The 27,772-nt window shown below is 40.1% G+C and overlaps 1 pseudogene; it reads right to left on the minus strand.

The window, feature by feature from the left end:
- Positions 1–3,401: 3,401 nt before the first annotated feature.
- LOC119562303 lies at positions 3,402–26,704 on the minus strand (annotated as a pseudogene).
- Between the last annotated feature and the right edge of the window lie 1,068 nt (positions 26,705–27,772).

Here is a 27,772-nt window from a genome sequence, read left to right on the forward strand (position 1 = left end):
CTGTTGCTGAGTAATTTTTTTCATGATTGTTTAGCGTTCTTGATGCAAAGCAGATTGGATGACAGTCTTGAGACAGGACAGATCCAATTGCATAATTTGATGCATCTGCAGTTAATGTAAATTTTTTATATCTTAAAATTGGGTGAGAACTGATTAAATGTTTTAATTTTTCAAATGCTTCGACATAGGTGGGGTCTTTTAGATTTATTTTAACATTTTTTTTCAAATACTTGGTTATTGGCTGTGCTACTTTAGCATAATCTTTCATAAATTTTCTGTAATAACCTGTTATACCTAAGAAGCTTTTTATTTGCTTCTCTGTTCGTGGTAACAGTAATTTTTCTATGATTGCGATCTTATTTGGATTTGGCTTAATGCCCTCTTTTGTAAGGATATGTCCTAGAAATTCAGTTTCCTTTTTCATGAAGTTACACTTGTCAATCTGTATTTTTAAATTTTTCTTTTCTAATATTTGGAATATTTCGTTAATAGCTTGAATATGTTCTTTTAATGAGGTGCTGAAAATAAGTATATCGTCTAGATACACGACGCATTTTTATACCCGTTACTCGTAGAGTAAAAGGGTATACTAGATTCGTCGGAAAGTATGTAACAGGCAGAAGGAAGCGTTTCCGACCCCATAAAGTATATATATTCTTGATCAGGATCACTAGCCGAGTCGATCTAGCCATGTCCGTCTGTCCGTCTGTCCGTCTGTCTGTCCGGATGAACGCTGAGATCTCGGAAACTATGAGAGCTAGGCTATTGAGATTTGGCGTGCAGATTCCTGAGCTTCTAACGCAGCGCAAGTTTGTTTCAGTAGAGTGACACGCCCACTCTAACGCCCACAAACCGCCCGAAACTGTGGCTCCTACAGTTTTGATGCTAGAATAAAAATTTTAACTGAAATGTATTGTTCTCATCAATACCTATCGATTGACTTAAAAAAAAGTTTGCCACGCCCACTTTTATGCCCACAAACTTCAAAAAATCGTAAGTATGAACGTGGATATCTTGGAAACTATCAAGGATAGAGAACTGGGATCTCAGATTTAGATTCCGTAGCCTTGTGCGCAGCGCAAGTTTGTTACGAAAATATGCCACGCCCACTCTAACGCCCACAAACCGCCCAAGCCTGTGGCGCCCACAATTTTTATGCTAGATACAAAATTTTAACTGAACTGTATTGGCCTCGTCAATACCTATCGATTGACCCAAAAAAAAATTTGCCACGCCCACTCTAACGCCCATAACGCTTAAATCTGTCTACCTCCGATAGGTGGCGCATTTCAATCTCGCTTTGCTGCTTGCATATCTCCATTTCCCTTTGGTCCCTTAAGCTGAGTAACGGGTATCTAATAGTCGAGGTACTCGACTATAGCGTTCTTCCTTGTTTTTAGTTGGATTTAATGCTGTTGCGCTGCTTGGTCTGGTTTTGCTTTGATCAATGCACTTTTCTATGCACTGCACCACGTTCACTTAGCGGACTGATTTTTAGTTCGCTTCTGTTCGCTGACTTTTTGTATTTTTTATTTATCACAAAAAATTTTTGTTATATTTTTTTTTTCTTCACGTTAAGTTCGATTTGAATAATCACTGGACCCTCTTTAATTAAAAAGGATCCTACCGGCTGCGCCAATTTTGTTTAAGGAGTTGCGAAGTTTTAAAAAAATAAATTATTTGTAAGTAAAACACGTCAAGCGGGTTTGGTGGGCAAAAATCAACTGAATATTCTTTGTTGATAATGTTTTAAAGAAAACTTAATTTAGGTTTACAGAAGTGCTTATTAGGTTTTCTTACGAATTATTCTGGTCGACATGTGTAAGATCGTTGGCCTCTAGTTAGCCTGAATTTAATAACGATCGATGAACTATGCATTTCCTGTTTACTGTGTTATATTGCTTATTTGGATTTTATATTTTCTTAGAACTATTTTGGTTGGCATGTGCCAGATCGTTAACCTGTGCATTTCCTGTTCGCTGTATTACTTTAATATATTGTTTATTTAACATTTAATGAGTTAAGCAATTCTTGTACTTTATTATTAAGAGGTGGTAAAGAAGAAATTGGGTTTTGGACATATGTGGGAAGTGAAGTGGGGTTATACGTAACTCGCGCGATACACAAGATAAGTTGTTAGTAGCGCTTCTTCCTTCTACCCAGTTATGAGAACGGCGGGTGGAATCCTCTAGTTAGCTCTTTCGGCAATGGGGGGGTCTGTGTGCCGTCTCTAACTGTCCATACGTACCTTAGCTTACAGGATTTCTAAAGAAACTACTTTATATAAATTAACATTGAAAAGAAAAGAAGAAAAAAGAGAACAAAATTTAAATATACTACTGACAGGCTAACGTTTCACGAGGTCTGAGCTGATATTCGACACTTCCTACTTTATCCACCCAACCATAATCTTCTTGACTATTTGACGAAGATACCCTAGATATACTTCCGATTCATAATTTAAGTTGCCATGTCAATTCAGGAAAAAAAACACCTTTAGCCGTTCATGATTTTCTTTAAAGTATTATCCATATTTATTTACAAAGGGGCGTTTGTTGACTTAACATTTTTTTCAAGTAGCTAAGATTCTGTTATCTTTAGTTGAGTCTGTTTAATTAGTGTCTACAGACACCAGAAAATTGTACAAGTTTTCTTACGTATCTACAAAGTATTTGTTCGCCGCATTAAATTTCTTTAATTGTTTATCGGCAACATTCTTGGGTTTTATAACTAAGTATTTCTTTCAATAACTTTATTTGTTCGTGCGCTTTCAAAACAAGGGTTGAAGATTTGGGTGATATGGTGGCTAGACAGCATTATGATTTGTTTTTCTTTTTGGTCATTATTTTTTTTTTATGGGTGGCTCGGAGTTATTAATATTGTGGAACCGAGGGAATATCGTTTTTAATTCGTGCGAGATTTATAATACATTTACTTGAGTTTTTTTTTTCCTTAGGGGTAGAATAATTTCTAAGTAATAATCTTTATAAGCTTGCAAGCGGTCACCAAGCTCTCAGTATATATACGCAAAAGAGAAAACTAATAGGCCTCCCGATCGGGGCTAACACCACGCTCTGTGGGAAAACACACGAGAGATCGGATCGGCTTACAAATAGATCACAAAATAGGTGTGCAAGGGCGCATAAGTATGACTCACATGGTTAAACTTACAGACTTGAAAGGCCTTCCAGCGCGATAGTAATGAGACGGTTTTGTTGTTAGCTGTGGATTCTGTTTTGGCATCTACACTAATAAGGATTATGTGGGCTACGATAATTTTGTTCAGTGATGGTCGGGTTCCACAAAGTATTAACTTCCGCAACCACTACTCTTTAGAAGGCTACGTAGAGTTAGAAGAGTTCCAAATCTTCAGGGGTCAGTCACGATTCCTAGGTGGGTAGTCAATCGACTCGCTGTTCTGCTTCGAATCTGCTACTTTGTTCCTCCGGGGCGTTAATAGATGGGACTGACGTGACTGCCGGTATTTGGTGGGGACAGATAAGACCTCCCAGACCCCTTCGCCGGACGACTAATACTGGCACATCAGATGGTTGGCTTCGGCCTTCCAGCGTTAACAGGCCGCTGGCGTATTGGAGCTTGGGGCAGCCCTCGAACTGCCACGAAAGCTGATTTAGTTCAGGGTACGGGTATCCATCAGAGGTGGCCCATACCTGTGATCCAAGAGGTTTTTCCAGGAAGATTGCACCCGCGTGGGCGTTTATACTTGTGTACCGAAAATTTTCAGACTCTCAAGCTTTTATTTCTTGAAACGTCATGGAAATTTGAACCACGTTGGCGGCGCTGAACAATGCATCTGACACGCAAAAGTTAAACTAAGACTACCCCTCTCTGCCGTAAAGTATCACTGTGGACGGCAGTACACGTAGTGGCGAAGCGCGCAAGAGAGCGTGCGAAGACAACTACTATATATAGCCGCAGAATTTAAAATCTGCTATTATGGTCCGATCGTAACGAGTGATACACCAAGACTGTCGAAATATAGATTTGTTTGGGAGAAAAGGCGGTGAAAGTGTAAAAGTAAAAATTTAGAAAATTGGAGCTGCTGGATACGGTGGGGATAAACGCCCCCGGCTGTTTAGCTAGTTTTATTCTTACTGACAATACGCGTCGAATGACACCTCATTTGTTGAAATCCGATGTCCCGTTCAAAAGTAATTCAAAAAAAAAGAGTTTCTTCTTCTTCCCAAAATGAAAATGTTTGTCCCTTTGTTTGTGGGTTTGTATGCCTCCCATCTTAGTTTTAGGGTTTTGGAAACTCTATGGGTGTATAAAGTAGCTTGAAGTAGAAAACGTTTGTTCTACGACTTTTGGAAAAACCCGCTAGTTTAGCGGAAAATCAAAAAAAAAGTCAGATTTAAAATACTTATAGTATCTAAACAACTAATGCTACAGAAAAGTGCTATATATTTCTGAAAAGATAATTTAATTTGCTAAATACTATTCATATAGTAAAAGTGTCTGAATAAAATAGATTTAGAATTATGACAAAAAGTTTTTTTTTAAGACCACTTTTTGACTATTTTCTCAAAATTGAGTCGAACGATTTCTTTTTAAATTTCAAATCATAAAACCTTGAGATTGTTTAGCGGCAGTACCGTCGATGCGAATTGTTCAGCCGCATTTAAATAGTTGCTCTACACAACCCTTTTTCCCCAAACGCACAACCTACCTCCTTCCTATCCCACACAACATCTCACCTCGGGCCGGACTAAGGTGTAAATCGGACCGTGCCGAGAGTCAGCCTGGCTGAGGGCCCGGGTTAAAAACTAGCTCAGTCTCTAACGGTGGGCTCAGGGAGATGGCGGCCCCCTGCTCTATTTATCGCCTTACCCGGGCATCGCGGATCTCTGCCCGGGTGGGCCTTCCCTTTCTCCGCAACTCGTGGGAATCAATTATGAATGCCAACAAGAATAAAAATAAAAACACAATGGAGCCGGGCACTCCTAAGAAACCCGTGACGGAGGAGAAGGTGGGTGCGACAGGATCTGCGAGCGTTGGCTCCGCCTGTGCTGGCACCAGCTCGGGGGCTATCCCAAAAGGGCCCCACCCCAAACTGGGGGTGATAGGTGGAAGACAGTCGGCCGCCAGCACCTCTGCAAAGTGCGCGCCGGCGCCAAAAACTGCAGGAGGTATGACTAAGACGGTCGCTCCAACCACCGAGCAAAATAAATACACCTATGCGGAGAAGCGGACTGCCGCGCAGACACTCCGCTCACATAACAGGAGCAAGATTGCCAACCCCTCAGCTGAATGGCTGAAGAAGGTGGAATGGGCGAAGACGGTGCTCCCCAACTACGGGCAAGAGAAGCCTAATGCTGTAAGTACACAGCCAAAGAGACAACGATCTCTAGAGTTGCCTGGACCTGCGGCAAAGAGATCTAGGGTCCAACAGAACCTGTCATTTGCGGAGATAGCGCGGGACAAGGTTCTGATTGGACTGGTTGACAAGGGAAACCCCGGAGGCCGGATCCCAAGAAACCAGTGGAAGGCGTTCGAGGAGCAGCTAGCGGTCATCTGCATGGCTTTGCTCCGGGACTTCCCCCAACCGACGCCATGTTGCAAGGACGCAGGCTGGTTCCAGGGCAGCGTCAAGGTGGTGTCTTGCGACAGTCAGAGATCAGCTGACCTCTACAAGAAGGCGACGGAGAAGCTCGGAGAGGTGTATCCTGGGGCGAAAATCGTTGCACTAGATTGGTGCGACGCTCCCAGCAGACCACGAGCGAGGATATGGCTGCCGTCGTCCATCAAAGCACCGGAGGACATCCTCTTTATGTTGCAAAGATGCAACCCAAATTTGCCCACGCACGACTGGAAAGTCGTAAAGGTGGATCCTCACGAGGGGCCGATCAGCCAGGCCATCGTGGTACTGAATAAGGAGTCAGTATCCCCAATAGAGGCCGGTCACGGGGAGCTGAACTTCGGATTCAGTGCCATCCGCATCAAAGTCTACAAGGGAGACTCTAACTCGAAGGAGGACCCGACCGGCAACCCAGCCGAGCAGGTCTTTCCCGAGGAGATAGAGGCTCCTGGAGATGATGAACCGGAAGATGGATACTCAACCGACGCGTCGCTAAGCAGAGGGATGCAGGCGATGAACCCGGCGGACGAAGACGACGGCGACCTCAGCGGCAGCGAGGAAGCGGACGTCACAGTGGTGGAGGGGAACTCGGCAGATGTCGCTAAGACTACTGCAAGTGAACCTCCATCACAGTAAAGCAGCGTCGGCTGCCCTCCTGCTCCGACTGGCTGACAGCGGGGCAGACCTAGTACTCATACAGGAGCCTTGGGTGGTAGGAGGCAAGGTTGCTGGACTGGGTACCAAAGATTTCAAGCTGCTGCTTAATCCAAAAGCAGGTAAAATTCGAACCTGCATTCTAGCCAAAAGGCACCTTAGCATATTGCTGCTTCATACTTACAGCAACGGAGACAACACCGTAGCAAGTCTGGAACTTCCAGCGGCTACAATCAGGGTGGCTTCAGCTTACATGGCCTTCGAGAAGGAAGACCCCCAGACGAGCTTGTCCGGACACTGGTCAAAGATAGCGAGGCGCTCAAAATAGGACTGGTAATCGGCTGCGACGCAAACGCTCACCACACTCAGTGGGGAAGCCCAACAAGCAACAACAGGGGTGAGTCTCTTTTTAACTTCATCCTTGGCTCAAATCTATTTCTATGCAACAGGGGTAATACCCCCACCTTTATCACAAAAAATAGCCAAACAGTCATTGACCTTACCATGGTGTCAGGTAATCTGCTAGAAGCAGTCAGAAACTGGGAAGTCTCAAACGAACACTCTTTCTCTGACCATAGATTTATAGAAACCACTTTATCACTAGACCCTCCTACTCCAGCTGAATTCGTCAACCTTAGACGTACCAACTGGCGCGCTTATAGGGAAGCCCTACTAAACATTCTTCCAATAGAACCCCCAAATGACAACAGTGATATACTCAGTCTTGATAACATAGTAGGGATGTTCACGAATGCCTGCAACTCGGCTTTCGAAGCAGCCCACCCTAAACGCAAACCGAGAGGAACCAGAAAGCCTCCTTGGTGGACACAGAAACTTACAGAACTCAGATCCAGTTGCAGAACCCTTTTTAACAGGGCAAAAGCAGGAAATGAGGATCTAAAATGGCAACAGTACAAGTTAGAACTAGCCTCCTACAAGAAGGCCATAAGGAAAGAAAAAAGATCAGCTTGGCAGACCTTCTGCTCAAACATAGAGGAAACAGCCGATGCAGCTCAGCTTAGGAAGATCCTCTCCAAAACAACCCCCTCCTTGGGGTACCTTCAAAAACCAGATGGCTCGTGGACAGACTCTAGTGAGGAGTCCCTAAGCCTACTACTAGACACCCACTTTCCGGGTAGTCTCCCGGTAGAACGTCTCCCAGAAAATCATGCAGGTCTAAGCATTGACTTGGAAACGCTTCTTTCCGAACGCAACATAAGTTGGGCCATAAACAGCTTCAAACCCTTCAAATCACCAGGACCCGATCATCTCTCACCTGCGCACATCCAACACGCAGGTCAACTTGCCATCAACTGGCTAAAGACAATTTTCCGTACCATTCTTAGGATAGGAACGTTGCCATCAACATGGAGGGAAACAAAGGTAGTCTTTATACCCAAAGCGGGCAAAGCCTCGCACACGATGACGAAAGATTTTAGGCCCATAAGTCTGACATCCTTTCTCCTTAAGAGCTTCGAGCGACTGATTGGACAGAACATCAGGTCAGTCATGGACTCGAAACAGTTATCAGCAGCGCAGCATGCATATTCAAAAGGCAAGTCCACCGAATCAGCTCTACACGCGGTAGTCAGCCAAATCGAAAAGTCACTCAATCACAAGGAATACGCACTTGCTGCATTCCTGGACATAGAGGGCGCTTTCAACAATGTTCTCCCTACAGCCATAACCGAATCCCTCACCGACCTGGGTGTTGAGATCCAAATCGTGGAGTTAATCCATAAATTGCTGATGAGCAGAATGGTAACCGCCACGCTAGGAATCTCAACACAAACAAGGTTCGTAAACAGGGGAACCCCTCAGGGTGGTGTATTCTCCCCCCTGCTATGGAACATCGCAGTAAATAAGCTGTTGTGCTACATGGAAGGGGCTGGATGCAAGGTTGTGGCATATGCGGACGATGTAGCCATTATTTTCTCAGGAAAATTTCCTCAGACACTATGCGATCTTATGACCGCCAAACTTAAAATACTCTCTGACTGGACAACAGAAAGAGGTCTAGGGGTAAACCCCTCGAAAACGGAACTGGTGCTGTTTACAAACAGATACAAGATTCCTCAACTAAGCCCACCAATATTAAAGAACTGCTCTCTCTCCTTCAGTGACAACGTCAGGTATTTGGGGTTAATATTAGATAAGCGTCTGACATGGAGACTAAACAGCCAAGAGAGAACGAGGAAGGCAACAATTGCCCTCTACTCCTGCAAAAAGGCCATCGGAACGAAATGGGGCATGTCCCCAAAAATCGTCAACTGGATACACACAGCGATAGTTAAGCCTATTCTGCTCTACGGAGTGTCAATATGGTGGCCCGCGCTAATGAAGCAGACAACCACAACAAACCTAAACAAGGTACAATGAATGGCATCCTTATGCATAAGCGGAGCCCTTCGCACCACCCCCAACGAGGCGCTAAATGCTATTCTGAACCTTCCAAGTCTGGACTTAGCCGGCATGGAACGAGCTAAGATAGCTGCGGTTCGGATGAGGGACTTAGGGCAGTGGAAACCCCAAATATACGGTCATGCCAGGATACTCCAGCAAGACACAATGATCCCACCCAGTACAGATCTATGTAAACCTATTGAATACATCCACACCCCCTTTGAAGCATTGCTCCCAACCATAGAATACTGGGAACAAGGCCAGCCGGGCCCTACAGAGGCAGTCAATTTCTACACTGACGGCTCAAAATTAAATAATCAAGTCGGAGGAGGTATATACTCCGAACAACTTAATATCAGGAAATCCTTCAGACTTCCGGATCACTGTAGCGTCTTCCAGGCGGAAGTATTTGCCATAATTGAAGCTTTGATGCTTCTGAACGATGCAAACTGTCAGAATAAACTGATGAACATCTATAGTGATAGTCAGGCGCCTATCAGGTCGATTATCTCGACCAATACAAACTCCCACACCATATCAAACTGCCGCAAATCTCTGCACGAGATGGCTCTGCAGTTTAAAATTTACCTGATATGGGTCCCGGGTCACCGGAACATTACAGGCAATTGTATTGCAGATGAGCTGGCCAGGCATGGCACTACCGTTCCTCTCCTTCCGGACAAGGAGAACATTGGTATGCCAATGGCCACCTGCAAGCTTAACACTAGAAATCAATATAAGAAACTTGCGAGCCTAGCATGGACACATGTTAAGCACTGTCGCATCTCTCGCCAGACATGGCCAATCATCGACGCGAAGAGAACTTCGGAACTATTAAGACTAAACCGTACCGAGTGCGGAATGGTAATACGAGTGTTAACAGGCCACTGGTTGGTTGGCACACACGCAAGCAGATTGGGCGCGCCCCGAATCGATTTCTGCAGAAGCTGCAGGGACGAGGAGGAAGAGGAAACGGTGGAACACCTATTCCTTTCCTGCCCGGCCCTGAGCAGATCTAGACTGTACGACTTAGGGAATCCCTTCATGAGCAGTCTATCTGAACTGGCGAACATAAGCCTAAAACGAATAATAAAATTCATTAAAGCAACCGGATGGGAATTATGCTAAGCCAGCTGCAATAATGGCAGCAGATTTTTAAGAAAGGGGATACAGATCCACGCGGTACCACAATGGACCTTTTAAGGACTAAGTGTGTCAATGATTTGGCAGCCGCTCTAACCTAACCTAACCTAACCCTTGAGATTCCTCAACTTTTGATTTATAATACTTTTTGCCCTAAAAATTACCGTTTGGAAGATATTAAGCGACAAAAAGTGCAACTCGTTTCAGCTCCGTATACGAAATATTTCATACTTATTGGAAAAAACCAATTTGATGAAAAATATTCTTATTAGATTTTTTCAAACGGAAAATCTGTTATGATTTTAGGGTCCTTTACTTGCATGAAGCTAATCGAAATAGGAAACTTGATCTATTTGTTCCACCACTTTGGAAAAATTTAAGAAACGACAGATTTCCAAACTTGTGCTATTAAAATAGGTAATTGAAGCGATAAAACTTGTTATTAAAAAGTTTAATATTCATGGGGACGACTCCTAGTCATGGTATTGGGGTACTTAAACTCTTGTGCAAAAAAAACTTCTGATATCAAACAAAAACACCTCTTAACGAGGTAAAAAGTAGTGGCGAACGCGCCTTTAACAAAAATGTCTGATATCAACAATTGTGACGAAAAATGATATTACATTCGATAAAATAAATAAACTATATTACATTTATGTATTCGGCACTCTACAACAGAAAATTTACATGTAGGTAAATAAATATTTACTGTTGCCGGCCGAAATCATAAATTTAATATAGTTTATTTATTTTATCGAATATAATATCATTTTTCGTCACAATTGTTGATATCAGACATTTTTGTTAAAGGCGCGTTTGTGAACGTGAAAGTGGGCGTGGCATCCTTTTTTTGGCGTCAATCGATAGGTATTGACAGGACTAATACATTTCATTTAAAATTTTTTGAAAATTGAAATTGTGGCCGCCACAGTCTTGGGCGATTTTTGCGCGTTAGATTGGGCGCGGCATATTCGCGTAACAAACTTGCTCTGCGTACAAAGCTACGGAATCTAAATCTGAAAACCCAATTCTCTATCTTTGATCGTTTCTGAGATACCCGCGTTCATACTTACGATTTTTAAAGTTTGTGGGTGGTTTGTGGGCGTTAAAGTGGGTGTGTCAAACTTTTTTTTTGAGTCAATCGATAGGTATTGATTAGTGCAATGTTCTCTTGAAATCGAATTTCAAAGTTACGAGTTTTGCTATAAAAATAAAGTTGCCTTTTCTATGATTTTGAGTGTTTTGCTATAAAAAACAAAAGGGCTTTTTACCTCTTGTCAAAATAATAAGCATTCTAAATAATGTGACAAAAATGTGTAATTGTTTTTGTAGCAGACCAGGCCCCACAGCCGCGAATTAAATATCCTCGATGGACCGCGATTCCTTAAGAATTTGCGTGACCATCGATGACCAACTTTTCAAGCGAGTCTGAAGCAATCGCGGTTGTTGACTTACAGGAGCCAACATAGTTGTCCATGGACCGCGATCTACGAAAAAGTCGTGATTGCAGACAAATTTAATCTAAATCTGTAAAGCATTAAATAATACACTATCTAATTTGTATGATTTTTATACCCGTTACTCGTAGAGTAAAAGGGTATACTAGATTCGTCGGAAAGTATGTAACAGGCAGAAGGAAGCGTTTCCGACCCCATAAAGTATGTACATTCTTGATCAGGATTACTAGCCGAGTCGATCTAGCCATGTCTGTCTTTCCGTCTGTCCGTCTGACCGTCTGTCCGTATGAACGCTGAGATCTCGGAAACTATCAGAGCTACAGTAATGGGATTTGGCCTGCAGACTCCTGAGATTTCTGCGCAGCGCAAGTTTGTTTCACCAGAGTGCCACGCCGACTCTAACGCCCACAAACCTTCTGTGGCGCCTACAATTTCCATGATAGATAAAAAGTTCAAATTTATGCTGAAATGCTGAAATGTATTGGTCTCGTCAATACCTATCGATTGATCCAAAAAAAAATTTACCACGCCTACTCTAACGCCCATAACGCTTAAATTTGTCTACCGCCGGTAGGTGGCGCATTTCAATCTCGCTTTGCTGATTGCATATCTCCATTTCTCTTTGGTCCCTTTAGCTGAGTAAAGGGTATCTGATAGTCTAGGTACTCGACTATAGCGTTCTGCCTTGTTTTTTATTTAATCATTAACATTTTTCCGCACCTCCATAGCAAATCGGGAATCAAGGAATTGAACTAATTACTGTCTGCATCGGCTGGACCCTAAATAAATAAATATTTATGAGAATATATTTGATATATGTTTAAAAAAAGAAAACTAAAAATTCGTAAAAGTAAAAATTAATAAAAATCATCAAAGACAAATTAGGCATAAATTTCAAAAAAACAAGGAAGAACGCTATAAACGAGAACCTCGACTATCAGATACCCGTTACTCAGCTAAAGGGACCAAAGGAAAATGGAGATATGCAAGCAGCAAAGTGAAATTGAAATGCGCCACCTACCGGCGGTAGACAGATTTAAGCGTTGTGGGCGTTAGAGTGGGCGTGGCAAAGTTTTTTTTGGATCAATCAATAATTTTTTATCTAGCATAAAAATTGTGGGCGCCACAGGCTTAGGCGGTTTGTAGGCGTTAGAGTGGGCGTGGCATATTCGCGTAACAAACTTGCGCTGCGCTCAAGGCTACGGAATCTAAATCTGAAATACCATTTCTCTATCTTTGATATTTTCCGAGATATCCGCGTTCATATTTACGATTTTTTGAAGTTTGTGGGCGTTAAAGTGGGCGTGGCAAACTTTTTTTGGGTCAACCGATAGGTATTGATGAGAAGAATACATTTCAGTTTAAATTTTTATTCTAGCATCAAAACTGTAGGAGCCACTGTTTTGGGCGGCTTGTGGCCGTTAGAGTAGGCGTGGCACTCTGCTGAAACAAACTTTCGCTGCGTAAGAAGCTCAGGAATCTGCACGCCAAATTTCAATAGCCTAGCTCTTATAGTTTCCGAGATCTCAGCGTTCATCCGGACGGACATGGCTAGATCGACTCGGCTAGTGATCCTGATCAAGAATCAAACAAAAACACCTCTTAACGAGGTAAAAAGTAGTGGCGAACGCGCCTTTAACAAAAATGTCTGATATCAACAATTGTGACGAAAAATGATATTACATTCGATAAAATAAATAAACTATATTAAATTTATGATTTCGGCCCGCAACAGTAAATATTTATTTACCTACACGTAAATTTTCTGTTGTAGCGTGCCGTTCAAAAATCATTTTGCTTATATTTTTTGATTTTTTGAAGGTGACAATGTCGGAAAAAATTTGTATGAAAAAGAGAAAACTATGGCTCAAATGCATGTTACTAAGCATTTTCAAAAAATCATAAAAAATATAAGCAACATGATCTTTGAACAATTCTTTTTGCAGTTACTATTATTTTTGTTTGAAGAAACTTTTTGCATCAAAAAATTTAAGTTTTCAAGTCGAGGAACAAAGTTCAAAAAGGACATTTTCACACAAATTCGTCCTTTTCAATAAGTACTGAATGGGTTAAGAAATGTATTGTATCATTCAAACGGCATTTAAATTACCTTTCCATTGATGCCAAAGTTAACAAGATGTAAGTTCAAATTATGAGTATACTTACCTTTTTTTTTGTGAAAATACTTTTGACCACCCCTGTACCACCACTTTTTGGAAAGTTTCAGCCCGATAGCTTTAAAACTGAGAGACTAGTTTGCGTAGAAACGGACGGACAGACGGACATGGCTAGATCAAATCGTCTAGTCATGCTGATCAAGAATATATATACTTTATGGGGTCGGAAACTTCTCCTTCACTGCGCTGCAAACTTCTGACTGAAATCAATATACCCTCTGCAAGGGTATAAAATTTCGTAAAAATAAAAATTAATAAAAATCGTCCAAAACAAATTAGGCTGCGATTTTTTTAACACTTTTTGCCTTATTTTTACATACATCAAATCATTTAATCTTTGGATTGTATAAATTGGCCATCGCTGTGAAGATGCCGTGAATAATTGTGGTGTGGGGTTTGTGTTTCTTCAGGAAGGAAAATCCCGAAAGTAACGTTGCACGACTCGCACAGACATGTTGTAGTTTCGTTACAAAAATTCAAAAGCCTTCATGATTTTTATAAAAAATCATTTAAAAGCCAATATATTTTGTAAAGCAAGTCGTAAAAAGGCTACTTAATTTTTAGAGCAAAACACGTAACTTTGAAAATCTATTACAAGAGAACCATGGCAGAACGCGCCTTAATGTCTTCATGTAATTTCTTAAGAATTCGCGGTCCGTCGAGGATAATTTTTTCGCGAACTTTGGGGGTGAGGTCCGTAAACTAGAGTATTACTAGCTTTTAAGTTTTCGAAAGTTTTGCTTTAGATGCTGCTGACCAGAATAAAAAAAAGATTCATGGTACTTCCTTCCAGCGACAGTGCGCATGTGATAGCAAACCTCGCCGCAAGTTTTTACACCCTCTTACACCTAGCGACGGTGTCGGTACTAATGACCATATCAAAGTTTAACTTACTTAGTCATAACTTTTAAAATAACGATCCAATTAGTATAGAGGTTTTTATAAATAGGGGTTTTTTATCAATAAAATCCATTTAAATGTGGGGGCTAGACAAGTTCAAGCGCTATGGGCGTTTTTGGGCGTTAGAGTGGGCGTAGAACCCTGCTTGCACTGCGCAAGATGCTCTAAGATCAATATGCTTAATCCCAACTTTGTAGCTTTTATAGTTTCTAGGACCCCTATATCACAGAAAAAAATTTTTATTGTATCTCGATTTGCGCCTTACCAACTTAGGTGATATATATTATTATAAATATATATAGACACCCTTTAAGTATGCCGCATAAAGGAATATGCTACATGAGTATATTGTAAGCTAAAACTCGACAAACTTCGAATATGTGAAATTTTTCACCAATTCGTTACATCTCTTGTTATCGTAAAGGCTTGAAAAAAGTCGTTGTTCTCTCTATCTCAAATGCTTTGCCTGGCAAAAAATATCTGGGTCAAAAACACAAGCAAATACAGCAACAACAAGGAAGAACGCTATAGTTGAGTACCTCGACTATCAGATACCCGTTACTCAGGTAAAGGGACCAAAGAGAAATAGAGATATGCAAGCAGCAAAGCGAGATTGAAATGTGCCACCTACCCGTGATCTCAATATATGGTTATGTGGGCGGTAGACTGACTAAAGCGTTGGGGCGTTGGGGTACCACAGGTTGGGCCGGTTTGTGGGCGCGGCATATTTGCGTGACAAACTTGCGCTGCGTACAATGCTACGGAATCTATGTCTTAGATCCCAATTCTCTATCTTTGATAGTTTCAGAGATATTCGCGTTCATACATACGATTTTTTAAAGTTTGTGGGAGGTTTTTGGGCGTTAAACTGGGCGAGACAAAGTTTTTTTGGGGCAATCGTATTGATAAGAACAATACATTTCAGTTAAAATTTTTATTCTAGCATCAAAGCTGTACAAGCCACAGTTTTGGGCGGTTTTAGGGCGTTAGATTGAGCGTGGCAAATGCCGAAACAAACTTGCGCTGCGTAAGAAGTTCAGGAATCTACATGCCAAATCCCAATAGCGTAGCTCTTATAGTTTTCGAGATCTCAGCGTTCATCTGGATGGAAGAACAAAGGGACAGACGGACATGGCTAGATGGACTCGGCTAGTGATCCTGATCAAGAATGTATATACTTTATGGGGTCGGAAACGCTTCCTTCTAGATCTTACATACTTTCCGACGAATCTAGTATACCCTTACTCTACGAGTAACGGGTATAACAAAGAAGAGCGCTATATTCGAGGACCTCAACTATCAGATACCCGTTACTCAGCTAAAGGGACCAAAGGGAAATGGAGATATGCAAGCAGAAAAGCGAGATTGAAATAAACCACGATCTCAATATATGGATATGTAGGCGGTAGACAGATTTAAGCGTTATGGACGTTATGTGTCTCAGGGACACATTTTCCCTTTATTGAGCAGAATATGGCTGCATGATCGTTAACCTCAAACCTGCAAATGTGAGGTTAATGATGAAAGTTGTGCCGGCCTTGGAGAGTATCGGATTATTTCTGGAGTTCAGCAGCACTAGGTGAAGTGCACCGTATCCCCATTAGTTTGGAGAGATCCCCAATTCGTGGCACAGGCAATTTCCGTTTGTCTCTTTTTAAATGAAAGCCTGTAGAAGGCAATCTAACAAAGTTATTGTCTCGCATATCAATAAAATTACGTACAATCTCTAGAACGTATTTTAAATCTAAACAATAAATGTTGTTATTTTTCTCAAACCGCTATTTCACAAATACCACACCTTAGGATCAAAAACTAAGTATGCTGATATGCTTATATACGTCTATAATACCAAAATTAAGGCCTGCAAAAAAACACTGTCGAGAAGTGAAATCAAAACCAAATGGCGTTTACACTTTTACAAAATGTGGGCGCTTGACAGATTTAGCTTAGCGTTATGATTGTTTGTTGGCATAAGAGTGGACGTGGAACCCTGCTGACAAAAAATTTCTGCTGTCTGAGAACCTAAAGAATCTGGATGCCAAATCCCAACTTTTTAGTTGAGATCTCAACGTTCATACGGACCGACAGACAGACGGACCGACAAACAGACGGACAGAAGGACAGACGGACACGGATAGATTGACTTGGCTAGTAATTCTGATCAATAATATATATTCTTTATAGGATCGAACGAATCTATTATACCCTTTTAAACTACGAGTAATGGGTATAAATATTAGCAAAAGGCTTGGTCTGAGAAAATAAGAGAACCAATGCCAGCACGAGCACGGGGGTGAAGGAAGGCACGCCATCCTAAGTTAGGGATATCAGCGCCTCCGTTTCGTGCGCGACAGTGTTAAATCCAGCGGCTAGCGTAATTAAGGCTATCGGCCACCGGCACAAGTATACTTACATACGCGTAAGGGCGAACTGCCACACAGACTCTTACTCTCACTCCAGGAGCAACATTGTCACACCTACTGCCAAATGGCTTAAGAACGGGAAAGGACGGTGCTCCTAAACTATGGGCAGGAAAATCCCATGCAAGATGGTGTGCAGTCAAAATGGCAGCGCTCGATCGAGCTACCTGGACTGTCGGCGAAAAGATCAAAGGTCCAGCCATCGGCCTCTTTCCCCGAAATAACCAAAGGCTGAGTCCTAATTAATTTTTTGAAAAAAACGGTATCAAGGGTCTGAGAATTGGTTTCAAAGTTTATAACTCATACGCACTGTTGCCCTTGATCAAATATATTATTTTCATATGGATGGCCTTGACTTGGTTTTATTTCTCAAAATCGTTTGTCACCTTTCCGAACTATTTTGAAAGCTTTTAGAATTGAAAAAGTTTACTAGTTGCCAAGACCAGAATTTACATGGTCGTACAAGATCGAATTGGATTTAATTTTTGAAAATATTGACAATAAGATATTAAAATCATCGATTTGCATAATAAGTCATTTAAAACATTTCGCAAATATTTGTATTTATTTAAAAAAATAACCGTTTCATAAATGGACCTTTTTTAAACACTTATATACCCAAATGAGGAAGGACAAAGAAGGCAATACTTAATTATATATGCTTATTTATTATTCAAAAACTGCCATCAGTTACATTGCCATCACTTTCTTCCGACAAAGCAAATAAAGATGCCATGGCATGGTTGATATTAAAGCGTTCATTTAACATGATTCTAAAACGGCTTTCCCTGTTTCGGTGAAGCTCTCCTTTTTAATTAACTTTTTTTTTTAAGCAAAAAAAACTCTTTGTGAAGCCGCGATATGGATTTAATAATATGATGGTGAGGCCGGACTAGAATTCCCCTTTGACTCCAAATGGTAACTCGCATATGTATGTGTTATATCTTTGGCGCTTTGTAACAATTTTTTCCGGAAATGGTTGGTAAATCCGTTGTCTCAAATTCGGATTTTAGATGTCCAACCAAAAACATTTCGGAATTGTCAATTTTGTACTAATATTGACTGAGTTTAGAATGTTGACAAAGTTGGGGGACTTTTTGAGGACGATTCGCAAGGTCTAAGCCTCAACAAAATTTTTTTTTACTTTTGATTAAATTTTTTACAGACATTAATCTACCATGCAAAATGGTGAGAACTAGTTTTCATTTTTTGGACCACCCTAATGCACATACATTGAATATCTACTGTACCAAGAGTACTTGAAGCAAACACACTGTAACACTTTGTTGCAGTGTTTACATAAACAAAGGTCCGGTCAAAAACCTAAGTGGCCGAAACATGAGTCGATCGGCGCGCTCACAGAAAGTGCAAGTGTCAGCATTCTGTTACACACGCCGGTCGCTCAGCCAAACTCAAGTACATACATATACCCTCGCGCTCCAGCTAAAGAGAGCATAATTAAATACACTAATATATATAAGATATACATAGCCGTCTCTCTGTCGTCCAACTGTGGGCAGCGCAGCTACGAGACTTAGGCTTACTTAGAACCTAAGGAAAATTGTTAAATCAGAAACAACTTGACGTTGGAAGCGTCACTAATGCTGCTCCTGATTACAAATAAAGAATATTCAAAATATAAAAGGATCTGGACCTGGATCTGGAGCTCACACAGTATAAGCAATAGAGCGACGATATGCCTAACACAATAGCGCCGCCAAATGTACACCTCCGTAGGTCAGCTGTTGATTTGTATAGCAGTCCTGTGGCAGATCCTGCAATAACTGTGTTTATATAGTCATCCTCCCCACGGATGAACTGTAACAACACCCCACACGCCGAATAAAGTACCGCAAGTGTACCCAACGTGTTCGCCGTGCACGAACCTTGCTTCATAACGTGATTAATTAACTGCGTTCGTCGAAGTTTTCCAGTCTGTTTGAGCGCCTTGGTGACTTTGATACCAGTATAGACACCTGCCATCCGCCGATTCCGCCTCCAATCATCACAGAAGTGCCTATTTGTGAGAAGGCAAGCTCGAAACGCCCACGCTGTTTATTGGCACCCTCGGGAAATATGAATTCTTCCGGAGCCCCCACCAAAGAAGTAACAACCTGTGCAGCCAGCACCGGTGCCCCACCACAGAAGTACAGCCTGTGCAGCCAGCACCGGGCACACCAAGCCAGACCAAGGAAGAGTGAACCGACAGCGCTACCAAGAGCGCTGCACTGCGTTGCAAAATTTTTTTAATTGCACTGCGATGCATATTTTTTCATTTATTTCATAAAAACAAATGTTAAAATTGAGCGAATTGAAAACCATACACAAAATAGGCAGGAAATTATATGTCAAATATAATAATAATTGGCCAAAACAGTCAAATCAAAATTATTAAAATCAAACTAATTGTTAATGAATAACATTAACAAAATCTACGAATTAATTCAAAAATCTAAAATATTTGACAGACCAAGATATATATTAAGAATACCAACCCCAAAGATGGGCTTAATAGATACAAAAACAGTGGATTCCACTGCAAATGTTATTAATAAAGTAGAGTCAAATAACATTGACTTAAAATTAATTCATACATTGTTAATAATAATTGTTGTTATAATGTGCGCAAATTGTTTCTATAAACTTTATAAATTGATAATAAATGTCTTAAGAAGAAATATATAAGCCAGGCAAATGATCTGGACAAAATTTTAAAAAAAATATATAGCACAAACAACATTAAAAAAATAATAATTCTGTAATCAAATTTTAAAATTTAAGAAAATGGAGTAAAACAAAAATAAATAAATAAAAATATATTAACTAAAAATGGCTACACTAAAGGCAATTAGAGACACATATGATAGGAACGCTCATCTTAAAGAGAGAATTCTGCAATTAGTTTCAGCAACTTCAGTAAGCATTTATGAATTAGAAAATTTATATATTGAAACATTTAATTTAGATACTTTTCCACTAATTCATTGCACAAGCACCCAAAAGGGAATTGTACTATCCACCATTCCAGGTGTACAAGTTAGATCAGTAGTAGACGAACACCCAATATTAGGTAGAGCTATAGTAATGATGGTCTTTAAGAAATAATTCATCTCCACAATATAATGGAATGAATTATATAAGCAAATAAATAACATAAAAGTTGACTTTAATAAATCATATAAGTCACTTACTCAAAACAGGCCAATTCAAAAAAATACCATTATAAAGCATGTGGAAATTCTAGTAAAATGCTTTAATGAAGCACGAATACAAATACATGGCCAGAGGGAAAAATTAAATCAAGATCATTGGTCCCAAGTACCTACAGTTTTGATCAGACTACGATCTAATTTAATATCAATTAAACAAAAGTTTAAGTTGGACATATCAGTACCGACTATACTTAACACTTCCCTAGCAGTTGAAACTGGCGATGAACCGGAATCAACAAAACAAACTGACATTCACCAAATAGAATCAGAAGACCTTACAGAAACAACTCCTAAAATAGAAGAGCGAGATTTAAATAATCTTACTATTTCAGATGTTTTAATGTCAGATCTGGATAATTCTACAGATTCTGATGATAGTTCAAGCATAATAAAAAATAAAATAAGAAACAATATCACAATGGCACAATCTAATATTGATTTTATTAATACAGCATCCAAGCTTATACCAGTTTTCGATGGTAAAGCTGAAAACTTAACAAGTTTTATTGATGCATTACAAATAATAGAATCAATAAAAGGCGAGCACGAACAATTAGCAGTTTCCATAATAAAAACAAAGCTAAAAGGTGTCGCCAGAAATCTAATCGGAAATTAAACAACAATAACTGAAGTCATTTCCAGATTAAAAAGCAACGTCAAAGGCGAAACTGTAGAAGTGTTGTCAGCAAAACTGATGAACCTTCAGCAACGCAATAAAACTGCCAACCAGTACACACAAGAGGTTGAGCAGATGACAAAATCTTTGGAAGGTGCATATATAACAGATGGCTTACCCCTAGAGTTAGCCAGAAGTTATTCCACTCAGCATGCAGTCAAAGCAATGACTAAAAATTGTACAATCGATAAGGTTAAACTTATCATGCAAGCTGGTACCTTCAATACTATGAATGATGCCATATCAAAATTTGTAAACAGTTGCACAGAAGCAACCGGACAGCCAAACACTGTCCTATATTACAAAAATTACCCGTAGCGCGGCGGAAACCGCGGACGAGAAAGTTACAGAGGTAACTTTCGTGGTCGTAATAATAATTAAAACAACAATAGTACCCAAAACAATACTGGACGAGGCCAATATAGAGGAAACTATAGAGGCCGTGGCAACTCTGGTCGAGGCCACAACAATAATAACCAAAATAATATCCGAGTAACCAATAGTACATGGGGAAACTCACAAACCCCTTTAGATATTCAACAGTAGAAAATGCAAGAGTTCCTACCGTTTATCTCAGTCAGAACATATTTGTATCATTCAATCATGTGGCTACAGGAAAGGAACTTGTCTTTTTAGTAGACACAGGTGCAGACATTTCAGTAGTTAAAGAAAATTCTGATGCATTTCATGACATACAAGATAATTATATTATAGACATAAGAGGAATAAGTCAAGAGGTATCCAAATCCAACGGATTAACTTCTATTGAGATACAGACCACTAAGTACATAATCCAACACGATTTTCATATCGTGGATTTACATTTCTCTATTCCTTGTGATGGCATTTTAGGAATCGATTTTATTTAAAAATACAACTGTCAATTAGACTCCAAGTCATCTGAAGATTGGCTTATAATTAGACCTAATAACTTAAAATTTCCAATTTATGTTCCAATAACATACAGTTCTGGCAACAACTCAAAATTTCTGCCAGCAAGATCCCAAGTTATTAGAAAAATTCAACTAAATTCAAAAGTGTATTGATTCCAAATCAAGAAATTAAGCATGGTATTTATATAGCAAGTACCATAGCAACATCTAAAAACGCTTAAATAAGACTACTCAATACCACAAATAAAGATCAAGTAGTCAGTACAAATAATTTAGCTTATGAATCGAACTACGATGTAGTCAAAACTAATCTAGAAAATAGAGAAAAATCTGTATTATCTCAACTTTCAAAAAACTTTCCTCTACAATTCAAATCACAGCTTTCAAGTCTATACACACAATATAATGATATAATCGGATTGGAAACCGAACTAATAAGCACGAATAATTTTTATAAATAAAAACTGAGATTAAAGGATGATGAACCAGTATATATAAGAAATTACAGAAGCCCACACAGTCAGGTGAACGAAATACAGATAGAAGTCGGAAAATTGATCACCGACGGGATTGTTGAACCATCTGTATCTGAATATAATAGCCCATTGTTACTTGTTCCTAAAAAACCATCCCCAGGTTCAGAACAAAAGAAATGGCTATTAGTGATTGACTATCATCAAATTAATACAAAATTACTGTCCGATAAATTCCCACTCCCAAGAATTGATGATATTTAGGATCAACTGGGACGAGCAAAATATTTTTCATGCCTTGACTTAATGTCAGGATTTCATCAAATTGAACTCGAAAAAAATTCAAGGGATATAACGTCATTTTCAACGAGCAATGGCTCATATCGCTTCACGCGATTACCTTTCGGATTAAAAATAGCGCCTAATTCATTTCAAAGAATGATGACTATTGCATTCTCTGAACTAGAACCTTCACAAGCATTCCTTTATATGGATGACTTAATAGTTATAGGTCGTTCCGAGAAACATATGCTTAAAAACTTAACAGACGTTTTTGAGAAATGCAGGAAAATGTTAATTTTTTATGCATGAAGTGACTTTTCTCGGTCATAAATGCACAGATAAAGGAATACTTCCAGACGACAAGAAATATGACGTCATTATGAATTACCCTGCGCCGCACAATGCGGACAGCGCTAGACGATTTGTAGCATTTTGCAATTATTATAGACGCTTCATAAAAAATTTCGCCGAATATTCACATAACAAGATTATGTTAAAGGAATGTTCCTTTTGAATGGACAGATGAATGCCAAAACGCATTCCAATATTTAAAAACGAAACTCATGGAACCTACTTTGCTACAATATCCCGATTTCAGCAAAGAATTTTGTATAATTACTGATGCAAGTAAACAGGCGTGTGGAGCGGCTTTAACTCAAAACCATAACGGACTCCAACTCCCCAACTCAAGAGCTTTCACTAAGGGAGAAAGTAATAAGTGTACAACAGAGCAGGAATTAGCTGCAATTCACTGGGGAATACTACATTTTCGACCATATATTTATGGAAATCACTTTACAATCAAAACATATCACAGACCATTAATATATATATTTTCAATGATAAGTCCGAGTTCCAAACTGACACGTATGAGGCTAGAGTTAGAAGAGTATGATTTCACAGTTGAATACCTAAAGGGAAAAGACAATTATGTAGCTGATGCGTTATTAAGAATACCCATTAAAGATCTACAAAACATTACTGGAAATATAAAGAAAGAAAGAAAAAGACAGAAATTCCGCGCGGAAAACAAACAAATAGAATTGCCTACGCAATCTATAGAGAAAGCTTCTAAGCCCAACGTACATGAAGTCATTTTTCCAAAGGCTTGAAATGCAAGCCGGTATAAACAAAATCAGCCAACTCAAAACCCAAAACAAGACGAGAAAGAAGCAATACTGTCTAAATTACATGATGATCCAATACAAGGAGGTCATACTGGCATTACAAAAACCTTGGCCAAGGTCAAAAGACATTATTTTTGGAAAGGTATGACTCGAGATATTACTGAATATATACGAAAATGTCAGAAATGCAAAGAAGCTAAAATAACTAAGCACAATAAGACTCCGTTAATAATAACTGATACGCCTATAAATACTTTCGACAGAGTGATAGTGGACACTATTGGTCCACTACCAAAATCAGAAAATGGCAATGAGTATGCAGTCACTCTAATATGTGACCTGACTAAATATTTAGTTGCCATACCAGTTCCAAATAAAAACGCAAACACTGTCGCTAAAGCAATTTTCGAATCCTTTATTCTGAAGTACGGTCCAATGAAGACGTTCATTACGGACATGGGTACAGAATATAAGAATTCAATTATAAATGACTTGGGCAAATACTTAAAAATTGAAAATGTAACATCTACGGCTCACCACCACCAGACAGTAGGAACAATAGAACGAAGTCATAGAACTTTCAATAAATACATACGCTCATATATATCGGTTGATAAAACTGATTGGGACGTATGGCTTCAATATTTCGTTTTTTGTTTCAACACGACCCCTTCAATGGCACATAAATATTGTCCATAAGAGCTAGTATTTGGTAAAACAAATAATTTACCAAAACAATTTAAAAGTATAGAAAATATAGAACCCATATATTATATAGATGACTATGCTAAGGAAAGTAAATATAGATTAGAAGTAGCATACAAAAGAGCTAGAATAATGATAGAAGAAATAGGGAAAATAATAAGATACTATATGATCAGAAAATAAAAAACATATATATATCAGTAGGTGATCAAGTCCTTTTAAGAAATGAAACAGGTCATAAGTTAGATTATCAATATACCGGTCCGTATAAAGTAACGGAAATAGGAGAAAGAAATAACATTATAATAACGAATAATAAGAACAAAAAAAAACAGTTCATAAGGATAGATTAAAAACGTATATTTCATAATTGCATTTAGCATAGCCATGCTTAGAAATACTTCTTCTTTAAATACGCACATTATTCCCAATTCCATTCTCTTTGTATCTAAAAAAATTAAAAAAAAAAAAGATTTAAAAAAATAAATAATTATTTCTTTAAGTAAAAAATACTAATAAATGATAAATATGAATCTACATAATATTACGTTATTTTTCAAAAGGAGGGAGATGTAGTATGCACATATATTGCACATATATTGAATATCTACTGTACCAAGAGTACTTGAAGCAAACACACTGTAACACTTTGTTGCAGTGTTTACATAAACAAAGGTCCGGTCAAAAACCTAAGTGGCCGAAACATGAGTCGATCGGCGCGCTCACAGAAAGTGCAAGTGTCAGCATTCTGTTACACACGCCGGCTGCTCAGCCAAACTCAAGTACATACATATACCCTCGCGCTCCAGCTAAAGAGAGCATAATTAAATACACTAATATATATAAGATATACATAGCCGTCTCTCTGCCGTCCAACTGTGGGCAGCGCAGCTACGAGACTTAGGCTTACTTAGAACCTAAGGAAAATTGTTAAATCAGAAACAACTTGACGTTGGAAGCGGCACTAATGCTGCTCCTGATTACAAATAAAGAATATTACAAATATAAAAGATGCGTTTACACTACACGTAGCTTTGTGTCTACCACCGACTCATCACGACTCCAAAAAATCTTAGCAATGTCTCCGCCAACCATTGGCTGCCCAAAAATCAAGGATAACACCTGGACGGAAGCCAACCAGGAAACTTTGGAGCTCCTGCACCCACTTACCGAAAAGCACGCAAACAGTTGAGGACCTCATAATAGAGATTGATTGAATTGGATAGATTGGACGGACAATATCACAGACGGCATTAGCACTACTAACATGCAAATAAGCAATAAGGAGAAGTAGGGGCTTCTCCCCCGCAATAGCTCACTGGCTTAACACTGCAAAAGTCAGACCCATTCTTCTGGGAAAATCGTCTGGTGGTACTCCCCTGATCAGAAGTTCAAGCTTACGAGTCTATACAAGATCCTGAAAAGTACAGAGCTATGCATCAGGGGAACACTCCGCACCACCGCCACTAACGCCCTTTACACGATCCTCCCCCTTGAACGTCTGGACCTGCTGGCCGAAGGCTGGGTAACAGAGATAACTTTGACTCAGACATCTACATATTTTCGGACAGTCAAGCAGCCCTCAGGACCCCTCGACTCCTACACAACAAACGTGATGGCCACACATCTAAGAATCAACCTTATCTGGGTGCCTGACAAACGAACTGGAACTATATGATCAACCTTGGCAGACTCTTACCAGAAACTCCAAAATTTAAATTAGTGGGGGCTAAGAATATATGGGTTTAAAAAATTTTGATTTCTGCTCAACACTTTTTTTTTATTTCCTCTCCTTTCACAACCAAATTCTAAAACCGCTACTGACTCTGACAACTCATAAAATACCGCTAGCGAGGAGTAGCGGGTCAAGATGGAATCGTTCCCGGCCAGCTCTCCATCGCAGAAAAGTTTTCGTTAAGCCACCTGATTTTTAAAACTGTAACTACACAGTAAGGTGGTCTTCATCCTAATAGCGGAAAAGCCCTCGCACTGCCCCCTTTAAAGACTTCAGACCGATCAGTCTCTCATCTATTATGCTGAAAACGTTGGAAAAACTAACCAATCTTCATATACGAAACCGCATCCCACCATCCACTTTCTCCGACGCCCATCACGACTACAGGAAGCGTAAATTTATCGAAACAGCCCTACATAGGGACGTCACGATCATAGGAAATTTAGACCACGAAAAGGAGCTTACCATTGCAGCCACCTCAGATATAGAGGGAGCCTTCAACAATATTCTCCCAGTTGCCATCCTCTGTGAACGAATGACCGATAGCCTAAGATATCGTCATCGACATCTTAGGAAATTTAGTCCACGAAAAGGAGCAATCCATTGCAGCCACCTCAGATATAGAGGGAGCCTTCATCAATATTCTCCCAGTTGCCATCCTCTGTGAACGAATGACCGATAGCCTAAGATAGCTATCATACAAAATGGGATTTGGTTAAGTCCCTCCAAACTGAACTAATCCTAAAAAAAATTTCCTCAAATCTCTTAACGAGATAGGGAACTGTGCAACCGAGGGCAGGACTGGGTACTACCTTCGCTTGATCCAGCGAGCGGGAGGGTGTGGACATTCCTATTGCCACGCGCAGGCTAAACAGAGACTTCTTTATTCTCGCAGCACCTACGAAGTGGATAAATCTCGCTTCTTGCAAAATAAATATCGCGATAGTTCTGGCCACAATGGATGCCAAAGTGCTTCAGAGAACCTTTCACCCTCCAAGGAACAGAATGCGCTATGGCCATTAGGGCCCTACGGGTCACTGGACTGCTGGTGCTCACGCAGCCCGAAGAGGAGACGATAGCTCTTCTGTCACTGTCCAGCTCTAAGTGCCCGGAGATTGCGATACCTTGGCTCATTTTTCTTAACAGACATCTCAGACCTTTTTTCAGTGTCCTCGAAACGCATTGTCAGCTTCATCCAACGGTCTGGCAATCCGCGTTCACAAGCCACAAGTCAACCAGCCAGGACCATTGTTTTGGTATTCTGAAGATCACGATGCTTTAAGGGGCACAACTTATTGGCCTCCCGGATGATGTTGCCATAGTTGTGCTCGCCATGCATCTAACAGGTGCAGAACGAACGTGGAAGAGCATGCCCCGATTCCAAGGGCCTCGCACTGCCAGCGGACAGCACAAAAGCAGTCGTGATCAGTAGCAGGAAGAAGGTAAAGATGGCTGCAATCACAATTGGAGAAGTCACAATTAAATCTGGCCCAAGCATAAACTGCTTGGGTGTCATGATTGACCACAGGCTATCCTTCAAAGAACATCTAGCGTACGTTAGTGGCAAGGCAGGCAGAACGTGGCTGCTTTCCCAAGGGCCACTTAGCATGCAAGATTCGTGAAAGATTACGAGTCCTTAAAGAGTCTGTGGTCTCTGCGTGTATGTTGGTTGTATGTGTACCCAAAAAAAACCGTCATCAATATGTTAGTAGGATGTCAATATCATCAAATGTCAGTGTGACCCCTTTCAGTGGCAATAAGTCTCTGATACAAAGATCACTAAACTGACAAGAGATAAATCGCGATGTTATCGTCAGTGCTTATGGTTAGGTTGCCGCTTGTCCTTATGACTCGATTCGTCGATTTCGATCCTGACATCTTAGATTCTTCAGGCTATACGTGGCCACGTTGACTAC

The sequence above is a fragment of the Drosophila subpulchrella genome, unplaced genomic scaffold (assembly GCF_014743375.2).
Source record: "Drosophila subpulchrella strain 33 F10 #4 breed RU33 unplaced genomic scaffold, RU_Dsub_v1.1 Primary Assembly Seq42, whole genome shotgun sequence".
NCBI lineage: Eukaryota > Metazoa > Arthropoda > Insecta > Diptera > Drosophilidae > Drosophila > Drosophila subpulchrella.